General features: G+C 38.3%; 1 long non-coding RNA gene across 1 annotated transcript; it reads left to right on the top strand.

The window, feature by feature from the left end:
* The first annotated feature begins 4,866 nt into the window (after positions 1 to 4,866).
* LOC131565457 (uncharacterized) lies at positions 4,867 to 8,936 on the top strand. The gene is made up of 3 exons (XR_009275451.1): positions 4,867 to 5,025; positions 5,899 to 5,974; positions 8,850 to 8,936. It is a non-coding gene; the product is annotated as an uncharacterized LOC131565457 (long non-coding RNA).
* Positions 8,937 to 12,259: the final 3,323 nt, after the last annotated feature.

Here is a 12,259-nt window from a genome sequence, read left to right as displayed (position 1 = left end):
ACAGATCTTTGCTGCCACAGATACTCACCCTCTTTTAGTCAAATAATTCGGTTTGGTACTGGCCCCTCTAACATAAGCTTCGTTTTTCTGTGTATCTGAGGCTTTGCATTTGGGATTATATGGATCCCAGGTAATGGTAACCACAGGACATTTTAGTTCAAAATAAGTAAATTTGCCTTTTTTTTTTTTTTTTAACTGGAAGTAAAAGTGCCGCATGAAATCTTGGGTTTAACATGCTATTTTGTTTATGTAAAAATAGAGACGTTTAGTTTATAAGATTGAAGAAAAATTGCTTTTTAATTCCCACTGAATGTTCTCCAGTAAATTTTAGTGTGGCATTGTCTGCACTGGATAGGTCACTGAATGGTGCTTTTATAAAAGTGTTTGAAAAGAAGAACTTGGTCCATGGAAATTGTTCAAATAATCTTGTTAGAATGAAGCCTTGACTGAAGGCAGTAATTTCATGGATTAAACCCAGAAGGGCTGGCTGGGCTGATCTCCTTCCTATCGCAGGCCACAGAGCTTTGTGCAGAGACTGTCTAAGCAAATGCTGGTTAGCTGCAAGACATGGGGGATTTTGCATGGACAATACATTGAACAACACCATGAAACTGGAAACTGGAACTTTGTGAGGACAGGATAAATAGGAGCTGGAAGAAAGAGTATTTTTACAGGCCTTTTAGTAAACCCAGTGAGGTAGAGTTGTTGCATCTAACTATGTTCAGATTTCCCTTAAAAAGTTCCAATTAAAATTAAGAGAGACTGTTTCCCCCCCCCCTCCAGTCAATCCTTTTCTCTCACATGCCACATGTGGTCCAGAACTGAGCAACATGATGGCACAACCAAGGAATTGCCTGGTTTGTACTTCTGCAAGCCTGAAAAGCACAAATTATGAGCAAAAATCCAGTGCTGTGAAAGCTGAAGAGAAATAGAGATAGAAGAATACAGTGTGCATCTGTCTTGCAGTCCGATATTTTTCCATTTATAAAAATAAATAAATAAATGACATTCATACATCTTCTGAGTCAGCCTGTACTTTATTGTGATTCATGAGAACTTTTTGTAGGCAAGAACAATGTTCTGCTTGCATTTCTTCAGGCGTGTCAGATCTGATTGGGGATGGGCACAGTACCATGGTGGTGCTGCTGTTGTTCAGTGAGATACAAGAGAGACTTCAGGAAACCAGAAAATTGGCTGACTACAATGTGCTGCCACAGCTACTCCTGGAGTGCAGTGAGCAGGTGACAGAGGAGGAGGAGGAGAAACTTCTGGAAGAGTACTTTGTTATTGCTTTGTCATAAAGGATGATCACAAAGGGTTTGATCACTGCTGCGGTCTGAGTATTGCTCTGACACTGAAGCTGCGAGTTGTGGCCCTGAATGTGGCTGGAGGATTTTCTGCTGACCATGTTTAAATTTCTTCCTGAGGCTGCTTTGAGTGCATGGGCTGCACTAGAGAAGGAGTATGAGCTGCAGAATGAGTGTAAGGACTTTGGGAACAGTTTAGCATGAGGGCAGTATAAAATGAGCTCCTATTGAAGGGCTTTAGCCCTGCTCTCCCACACTGTGCAGTTGGTGATTGGGCTGGCACTCTCAGTGTAATTGTATATTGCTTCCATTCTCATTAGTGAAACAATGCAGGAGGAAGGAATACAAAAAAATACAGATTATAAAGATTGTGAAGGAAAATCAGTGTTCTTGAGGTTTTTTTCTAAAATGCTGTATTTTTCTTTTCCCACCACTAGTTAGCAAGCTGCATTTATAATCCACCTGTGCTGCCGATTGTAATACCTCATGGTGTGGTGTTTCACACATGATAAATCATGGGACTTGTGAAGACAAATTGCACTGAATTAAACAGTCTGTTGATCCACTGTCACTGGATGTCAGCTGTCTGTTGCTCCACTGTCGTTGTCTCTATTTGGAGAACAGCACAAACTCCATGCAGTTGAATTGCTGACCATAATGTATGTGAGGTTATAAGGACAGAGTGAGTAGTGCTGTCTTCCTCTGATCACCCAGGTAACCATGAATTTACTCTTGGGCTACTGCTAGAACATTAGTATGTAAATGCACTCCTGAATCTCAGGATGGTTATGTGCATTCAGGTTGGTAAGGTATTAACCACCAGTCTGGTTTCTGGGGGTTAATATGAGAGTATAAACTTGCCCCACTCTGAGAGTAAACATGCACCATTCTCTTCTCAAAGCGGAAGCATGTCCAGGCCTCTGGCACACCAATGACTCCTGCAGTTATGTTTGTGGTTCTGTCTCCATGCTCCACCAAAATGTAACTAGTGCTCATATATGCTGGAATGGCACATTCACCATCACTACTCCCAGCATGGGCTGGGAAGTCCATTTGGTCTTCAGTTTTGGAGACCTCACTTTTAATGACTTGTGTACAAACCCCTGCAAATCTTCTGGTAAATACCCACTGCTGTTCCATTGCCCCCTGCCTTGCCTGTCTGGGATGTGGCCCTCTGGGATGGGCAGCTTCCAAATTCCAGCTCCCACCTGGCCTTAAGATGGCATGACCCGCAGGTACCTGGACTTTGATGTCACAGCTTTGGGGGAATTAAGGGACTCCATCATTAACTTGACCTCCTTGACTTTGTTACTCAGTCCATGCTTGGGTGGTAGGAGATGGGTGAATAGCACATTTAACTCTGAGTGTTGGTACTGACAGGGTGAAAGGAAGGGCCACAGCAGAGGGGATGGGGAGTGCAGGCTGTCTCTCATGTGGGGTAAGTCACATGAGATGTCACTCACGCAGCTGTGGGGGCACTCCTGGCAGGAAACCCAGCCCAGCCTGTGTGCAGCTCTGTGCCAGCTCACCCAGCCTGGTGGGAGAAGGTTGGTGCAGGGACAAGATCAAGCAGTGTAGTCCTCCTTGAGCCAAGAACTTCTGCATAAGCTGCACGGAGACATTAGCTTGCACATATACCTCTCACATGCTGTAAATTACATGAGAAACTAAAGAGGTGGTGTGCTTATGAGTAAGAAGTGAACTGATGGAAAAATGATGCTTTGTTTTGAAAGGCATGCAAAAGAATAAAAACCAGATATAAGAAAGCAAAACTTCGTGTGATTGATTTGAAGAGAAACATGTCATTAAATCCTTGAACAATGTGAAGTTGGTCATCAATTCTGATACTATATTTTGCACCTTGGAGGTCAGTGAAACTGTAAGTTAAGGGAATAATGTTTTGCATATGTTTGAAGTAGACATTTTTTAAGTTTCACTGTTTCCAATCCCAATTTTTGATGGATGCCCAGTAGTAATTTTTAAAATACTGAATGACAAAATCACATTTTATCCAGGAGATAAAATTGAAATAACAGATGTATCTTTCATCACTAATTTTGAATATTTATTCTTTGCATTTCATTTATCCTAAACATTTTTTTTTATTTCTATAGTTAGACCCTGACTAATTTTTCACTGTATTAGTTTTGCTGGGACAACAGTGGCTGGTTATTCCAAATATGAGTAAGGACAGCAAGCTTGGGCTTGTACTAATTTTGATGAATAAATTTGCCTTGAGAATGACAAATTGTGTTAGTACTTTTCACTTTATAACATTAGACAGTCAGAGATGTTAACACTTTGTAGGGAATGAGCATTAGGCAGTGTTTGGAACTGCTTATAGGGAGCTTTCAGGTGCCTGGTCTCAGCAGAAACTGCTAAAAACCTTTCTCTATTTTTATTTTAGTGAAAGAATGGTGTGATTGAAAAGCAAGGTGTTGAAAGGAATTTCACTGTAATAGCAAAATGTCCTTCCTTTCATTTTACTCCCTGAGTTCTAAAATAAGGATATTTCTTTGCCAGTTCCTTTGAATTTTCTTGATTCTGAGTTGGCATAATGATGGCAGGAATAGTCCATAGAGGAATAATCCTCTCTGTGTATGGTGAGAGGAAAGAAAGAAGTACCCCACTGGCATGAGATTTTCTGCAGTTGTCTTTTGTAGGTTCACAACAGTGTTACAGAAAGTGCAGTCTTGATTGATTTCTTGTCTTTTATTTATTTTCTTTATACATTTATTTTGCAGTTGGGGTGAGGGGATGCAATTGTATGTCAGGAAGCAGCCACAAGGGGAGAGAAATACTAGAAATTTAGTTGTAACGTTTTTCCTGGTAGTATTAGTTGGGTGTTTCTCTGTCTTGGTCTGGTCAGGGCTTGGTTTTGGATGAAAGGCTTTCAGTTCTTCCAGGGGATTGTGGGGTTCCAAGAAAAGGGATGATAATAGCTGTGTAGGGATAGCTGATGCTTTTTATTGTATTAGTCTTATTGGATTTATTCCTTCTGGATAACTTTACTGAAAAGAGAACCCTGGAAGGGAATAATAACTGGAGTGTCTTATTTTCTTGCCACTTTGCTAATTTTGCTATACATATTTTTGTATTATAGATTTCTTACTCAGTAAGTGTAGCCATTGTATGAATCTTATCTTCATCCTTTGCTTTTGTAAGGTAGGCTGGTTGGTCTTTTATAGGATAGGGCTCATACATGAAGTTATCACACCCATTCAGCTCTGCTTTTGTTTGGGTTCAGCTCCTTGGTTTTTGAACAGTCCTGCTCACAGAACTGTGATAGAAAACTTGAACCATTTTACTGCTGTTTAATTTGTTTCTGATTTGTGGGTGGGTGGGTCCAGGTGATATCTTTGAATCTGCAGGTTAGTGAGAAAGAAAGACCTTTCTTGACCCATGAAATTTCCTGCATGAATTTTTGATAAAAAAATAAAAATCTTTTTCTGTTTCTTTTTTGTCTTAATTTTCCAGGAAACACAACATGCTTTGACAGAACTCAGAGCACTTTGGAAGACTTTGTCTGGAAACAAAAACTTCTGCATTTGAAATGTGTTACTGTAGTCCTCCTGTGACATTACAGCCTGGATGCCTGCTGGCCCTGCTCTGCAAGGCTGAGGCTGCCTTCCACCTTTGACATTGTGCCATGATCTTCCTCCTTGAAGGGATGGGGAATCCCTCAAAATGATCTGTCCTCAGAATTCTCATTTAAATGGTAAGTCTGGTTGATAGAGATCTGCCACATAAAGCAGATAAGCTGGAGATACAATGAAATGCTACACTAGCATTTCTTGCTAACATACTGTGTTTTCAATCAAAATATTTTTGTTGATAAGTTTGGCTTTTTGGTAAGGAAAGTATACTTGCAGAAGCACATATTTAGACATGCCAAAAACCCCCAAACAATCCAACCAGAAAGTGTTTAGCTGAAAACCTCATTTCCCATCAAAAATAGATGCAGTGGAAAATTTTCAAGCAGCCCTATATTTAACCTCCTTGGATCAGAATTTGGTTGTTGGACTGAGGGAGGCTTACAGAGGATTTTGGCTGCTTTTGTTAGGGTGTCTGTTTTTTCACTCATGACATCTGCCTGCTTTTCAAGCTGTATTCAACCTTGTTATAACTCTTGCTATTGCAGCATTTAACTGTGTTCAGAATGCTAATTCCCACTGGACTCCACTCACTCGAGTATGTGCAAACTCAGTTTCTTTCAAGGGGTGCATCAATCTTGCTCCTTTTTTTATTTATTTATTTTTTAAATTTTGTGTTTTACTAAGAAAATGTGAGTGCTGTGTACTGACTGTGCTCAAAACAGTCAACACTACAATGCAGCTCCTAGTTCTTTGCCCAGGGTAGCCTTGCTTTGGCACGTTGTGGATACAAAAGTTTATATAATTTCAAGGGATAATTGGATAAGTGAAAGAGAAGGTCCATTGGGCAAAATAAATAAATCACTAATCAGTCTCAGGAATTCTTGAGACTGGAATATGGTTGAAATGCTAGAGAGTTATTCTGGGAAAAATGTGTTTGATTTCTTTGCTCATGCTCTCTTCTCTTCACTCTGACTTATGTCTGCTTTTGGAAGCAGGATACTGACCTAAGTGGACCTTTGATCTGAATTGTCATAGCTATCCTTGGATGAGGAGAAGTACACTGACAAATGAGTAAGTGTGGGCTTTGGCCATCTGGATTTCAGCAAAATTTATCGAAAATTATTTTATTTTTCACCAAGAAAAGTACAATCAAATCACTAAATATATGAGCATAGGAATAGAGAATTTTGTCTGAATAGATTGTGATTCTGGAGTCAAGCACTCTGTTGATTTATTTTTTTTAAGTAGGTTTTGCAGCTTCATTTCTTCTTTGTTGCTTTTTGTAGAGGTAAAAATATGCAACAACTATGTCTCAAATACAACTGTGAACCTTTTTTGTGTTCTTCCAAAGTTGGTGGGTGTAACATTAGTGAAAGAATCCTGCAAAATCCATTGGACATTGTATTATGACAAGAAGAGAAAACAAAGCAGATATTAAAAATCAGGGAGGAACATTGTTAGTATGATCGGCATTAGTTTCAGCATGAGTTATATTCTGTCATTAGCTCAGTGTCAGAATGCAGTTTGTAGCCAGAAGCTACCACCAACTGGCAACGTGCGGCATTTCTTGAGCAAAAGTTGATTTTTATTCTTTATTGCTTGTTTTGTATTCTAACAGCTTCACAGAAATATCTTTCCAGATATTCTTAACTTTGTTTCCATGGTAGTTTAACTTAGTTCATGACTGCTAAGTAATACTTTGCTGTTAAAGTCTTCACAGGTATTAATGGTAAAATCTGTAAAGGAGAATACTCTTGGTAAAACAGCAGGGGTTTCTTTTCTATATTTTTAATAAACTCTTCAGAATTTTTATGATTTCCTGAAAATAGATATATTTAGTTTTACTCCTGTGTGCTTAAATTTACCTGGGTGTTATATTGGCCAAAATAGGTGGGACCTCTTTTATTTCTTTTCCTGACATGGCAGACACTTTTTATTCAGATTTCTGTCAGCACAAATTTATTATAGTACCTTGTCAGTACTCAAAGTTCCCTTTTATTATTTTAGAACTATTTAAAATAAATATTTGTAAGAAAATACAATAGCCAAACAACATTTAGAAGGAAGAAAGAGTTTGAGTATTGTTGAGAAATAGATTCATCAACCCAAAGTGTGGCAGGAAGGACAACAGAGAAAGGAAAGCACAATATTGAAGCATAAGAGTGAGCTCATATGGTGCCAGCTGGTCATGTGTGGAATCTAAACACTTTCTGAAGCATAGTGCTCCACAGTCAATTAGCATTAATCCAAATAATCATTGTAAAAGGAAGAAATTTTAGTGCATTAGAATTCATGAGTTGGAAAAAGAAAACAAAAATGTTCATGCTTTCCCCCAAAAAAGCAGTAAAAAATATGTAAATGCTATTAAAATTAATTTAGAAATTCTGTGAAGTGAAAGAAGATATTGTAATCCTGTCTATAGTGTGTCAAGAATGGCAGAATAGTGCAACTTCTCTCACATAATTTGTATGGCTTAATCAGAATTTTTATGTTAATGTCAAGAACTGAGAAGCAAATAGAGTTGCAAAATCTGTCCACTCTTGAAATTGAAGAATTGAGGGGAGTAATTGGGTACAAAATAAACATGTGTTCACAGGTAATTGGACTGACACTATTAAATTTCTTTCATTTCAGTACTAGGTACTAATTACTTTAACTTCAAGGAAAAGAGAAGATTACCTCCTGTAAACTTTCTCATACAAAATAATCTCTCCTCCTGTGATGCTGGTTACTTGAAAATGTCTGTTTGCTTGAGAAAAGGTTTGTCAAATCAAGTGGTTAAATGGGAGACAGGAAAACAAAACTGTTTTTTAATGGGAGTTAACTTTTGGAGGTGTGGGGTAGAGAATGGACAATGAATATCACCATCTTTTAAGTGTTCAGTACTATTAAAACTGTTTTCCTTATGGAGAGTACTTCATTGGCAGAAAATTTGTGAAATAGTGAGAGCAAATAGACAGTGAAGGCTGTGGTAAAATATATATAAAGAATCAAATATCAAACCCCAGAGTTAAGGCATACATCTACAGACTTAGGAAATTGTGAGGATAAACTGAAAAAGTGTTTCTATGCTTAGAAAGCCTAATTGTAATTGTATATATCAATCTCTTGTCTGTTTTGTAGACATGTTTGTGCTATTTAACTATCATTTTTGAAGCAAATAATATTTTTACAAGAGCCACTAATTTAGTTTGGGATATAAGAAATAGTTGTTAGCTTTATGGGTGTTGTTAACTTTATGGGTAGTAAATGTGAATGTAATAATTTTCAATTTTGAATAAGCTGCTTCATTCTGTATGTAAAACGAAATAGCTTCGAGGTGCTTGGTTTTGTAATTAACAAATGTCTAGTTGATCCAAAATATCCTCTCTAGGATGAGGCATGGAGCTTAGGCTAGACTGTGTTACAGAATAATGTGATTATAATGATTTCCTTAAGAGAGCACAAAGCAGCATCTAAGTTTCAGCTGACGTTTATTGACACACAGCATCTGTTGGGAGCCCCATCAAACTTTCTATTCTTTTCTGTTTACCACCTCCTGCTTTTATTTACAGTCAGCATATCTGTTAATTAGCCTCTGGTAGAGCCAGTTCTTCTAAGAAGATCTCTTGTCTTCCTGGTGATGGCCCCATGAGGTGACCATGTACACACAGTCTGGGAGTGAATTAATCTTTAACTCCTTAATTTCAGTGCCTGATTCTGCAGTGTTTAACCGCTGGCTTGGGTTCCTGCTCAGCAATTTGTATTTGGGGAATTGTGATCCTTGACTTCTGCCAACCTCAATGTCATGAACACGTCCCATGAGCTCTCAGCTTTTCATGGGTGACCTCACTGAAAGTCATATCTTCCTGTAGGTTTTTGGTTTCCTGTGGTTGGAAATGCAGAATGCACAGACTTCCTATGTGTCACTGAGGTTATTGACCTAGTTTTTATTGCATATTTGCAGAATAAAATTACTCCTGCACTTCCTCATATCCGAATGCAGCATTTTGCAAAAAATATCCCAAGTGATGTTGCAACACGTGGATCTCACAAGAGGATGCTCTGGAAGGTGCCGCGCTGTTTTACAGAGCCTCGGTGAGACCTTGTGATGATGTGAAGCTGTTTGTAGCCACAGGCTGGGTGCTAGAGGTGCTTGGGGTGCACTTCTCCCCCAGCTCGGCTCCTTGGTTAGAAACGAAAAGCGTTGTGGCTGTACTTGAAGGAAGAACTCAGGAGAGGATTCAGGGATCTCCAGCCAGGCCTGCAGTGTGTGCTAGAAGTGCTTTGAGAGGTGAGAGCTGACGTGTGCATCTCCCCGGGGTGTTAATGGTTGTTTGTTTCACCTGGAACCTGAGAAAGGAGCGACTGGGCCGCTCATTTGCACAGTCAGCTGCGGGCAATGCCTTAAGTGATGACCGAGTTCCTCACTTTTGCCCTCTCCCTCCTCCAGCTGAGGAGCAGCCAAGCTCTGAAGGGTTAAGCAAAGGTTAAAGGTGTCCTTGAAATCCTGCCCAGTGCAAGTGCAAGTATTAAAAGCCATAAAGTACATGCTGTGGCAATGTGAACGTTTTTTCATAATTTAATGAGAGCTATACTGATAAAAATTCACAGTTTCAGTTATAAAAAAATGAAAAGAAAAAAAAAAAAACCCCAACAAAACAAACCCAAACCATCCAACCAACAGCATAATCCCTGGAATACATCCAGCTTTTGTACTGGAAAAGTACCTCAAAGGAGTATGATCTTCTCTCTTTAGTGGGAAAGTTTTTTTGCTTATCTAAAAGGTTTTATGCTGGCAGAACTGCATTTCATTGTCTACTTTTTGTGGCTAGACAGATCCAGGTAAAGTAACTTAGTTTAAAGGAACTACAAACCTTAATTCCTTTAAATTAAATTCCTAACACATCCACAAGTCCAGGATGCTGTGAAAAAATACAAAATAATTAAAAATAGAAGCTGGATATTTGCTACTGATAGTTCATAGCTTTGGAGGGCCAGTGGTGGTGCAGTGTTGTGATAAAAAAAATCAATGTAAAAGTATCAGTTAAAGTTTCCTTTCACGGCTTTAATTGTAAGAAGTCAGTGCTGACTGATCTGTTAATGTTTCATGGGGAAAGTTGACACTGAGGGGAAGGGATGGGTGACATTTCTTCAAAACGTGGTAACTGCATTTACTTATTTTGTGGTTGAAGGACAGAGAAATAAGAGATGCTGAAAATGTTTTCTAAAATTATGTGGCCTTTCATCAGTGTTTTATAGGTATTATTTAAGCCATCTTTGCTAAGGAGAAGCTCCTTTGCTATTAATATGCTGTCATCTTTCAAATCTCATCAAGGCAGCACCAGGATTTTTTTACACAGATTTCTTTTGACGTACAGCCTCAATAAATATGGAAATTACAACTTAAATATCATTTTTTTTTCCTGCAAAGCAGTGCAGTGCCCAAATTCATTGAATTTCCACTTTTATTTTTTCTTAATGTTGAAAGACATATATGCAAATTTTATTAACAATATGCATAGTTAAATTTAGCTGTAAATTCCAGTCAGGGATTTTTGCTTTGTTTATTGTCCAAGTCAATATGTCTGTGGAGAAAACCTCCTGCTGTGCAGGAATACATAGTCAGCTACTTGGAAAAGTAGAAAGCTTAATTATGAGAGTTTATTCTGGAAAAAGGTAAAGCAAGCACTGGTTTTTGGGTTGGGTTTTTTTAAATTATGACTTCAGCTAAAAGAAATTCAACATACACAGTTTGTTTTGACACTAACTGTTATCAGACAAACCACTTGATTTTTCTTTAGCCTGGTCTTCTGTGTAACTGAAAAAGTAGAGGTCATGAATAAATGATGCATTTCTTAAACTTGCAAGGTAGATCATGACATAAATGAAATAAAATCCAAGTGTGAAGGGAAAAAAGAAGCATAAACACATGTATTGCTGACAATATCTTCATTAAAATATACTTTATCCTATGAAGATATTAGTGTCAGATGCAAATTTCCTTTGTTGCTCTCTCTGAAGTTATTCTGATTTTTTGTGTGGTAGCAGTGAAGTACCATTATACAAGGTTTTTGAGTGGAAGGGTAATTTATTGCCAGGGAGTATGTGTTATAAATGGTATCCAAACATATTCTTGTGTTTGTAACAGAAAGCCCCCCAAGACTGTAGTTACTGAAGTGGTTCCCATGTGTTCAGTTTTTGTAAGTCATTTTCATGGAATACATTTTATCTAGCTGTGTAAAAAACTCCATTGCTTTCAAAGAAGGTGTTTCTCCTGTCTACGCAGAGTTTATGTAATAATCTGTATTTCTCCTTGTGGTTCAATTAATATTTTTCCTTTCTGAACCTGTTCAAATGTAGTATGAAGAATGTTTTAATGATAATTCTACTATGGATGTATTAATTAACTTTAAGGGAATAAAATTTTTAAAAATTATGTTATGGATACTGTTTGGGTTGCATGACTCACATCAGGTGTGTAAGCATGTCCTTTATTTCTTTTCATCTGTGTAGGACTGATCCATAGCCTGGACTTACAGGTTCTACAGTGACACAAATGGCACATGATAATTGTGTGTGGAGAAAGGCTGGCAGCTTTACAGAGGAAATTTCTGGACCTGTGCATAAGTTCAGAATAAGCAACTGCCTGTAGCTTCCCTTCCCCCAGACAACTGAATCTTTTTACTGAGTGTCATTAAATGGTCCTACGTGTGGGACATGAAATGTATTTATGGTAGAGTGAGAGTTTTGTTCTGAGTCACTGGTGCATCAAGAGTTTCTTCACAATGTTCTTGTGGCTGCCTGACCAGTGAGACAGAACCATGAGAGACACAGACTCCGTGGGAACAGTCCCTGAACCCCACCTGGCTGAGATGTGGAGGTGCCTAATTCCTGTAGAAGTGAGTGGGACTTTATGTCCTTAAATAGAATTCAGCAACCTAAATACCTTGTAATTCTCCATGTATAAATCTTAGTTGTAATATAGCCTCCTAACTCCCCACACATCCCTGCATTCTTTCATACATGTTTCTCTCTTTGGCAGTTTGGATGCTTAATTATGCTTCTGTTTTGGGAGCTGTTTCTTGCTAATCTTATCCTGTATTTCTCTGGGATCTCTGTTCCTCTTCAGCTCTTTCCACTCTTACATTTTCTCTACATAATAAACACACTTAATTTCCAGTGACTGGCTTCCCTCTTACCATGGCAGGTGTGAACCATAGGACTGCTGGTATTTTTAGAGCACCTTGTAAAGATGCTATAAAAGGAATCATTAGGGCTCAAAATTGACAGGGATTTGATGATTTTGTCCAATCTACTTTTTGACCAACTGTAGGAGGATAGAATATAAGTAAATAAAGGTAGTATAAAAAGTAA

The sequence above is a fragment of the Ammospiza caudacuta genome, chromosome 1 (genome assembly GCF_027887145.1).
Source record: "Ammospiza caudacuta isolate bAmmCau1 chromosome 1, bAmmCau1.pri, whole genome shotgun sequence".
NCBI lineage: Eukaryota > Metazoa > Chordata > Aves > Passeriformes > Passerellidae > Ammospiza > Ammospiza caudacuta.
This window is presented reverse-complemented; position numbering and strand designations above follow the sequence as displayed.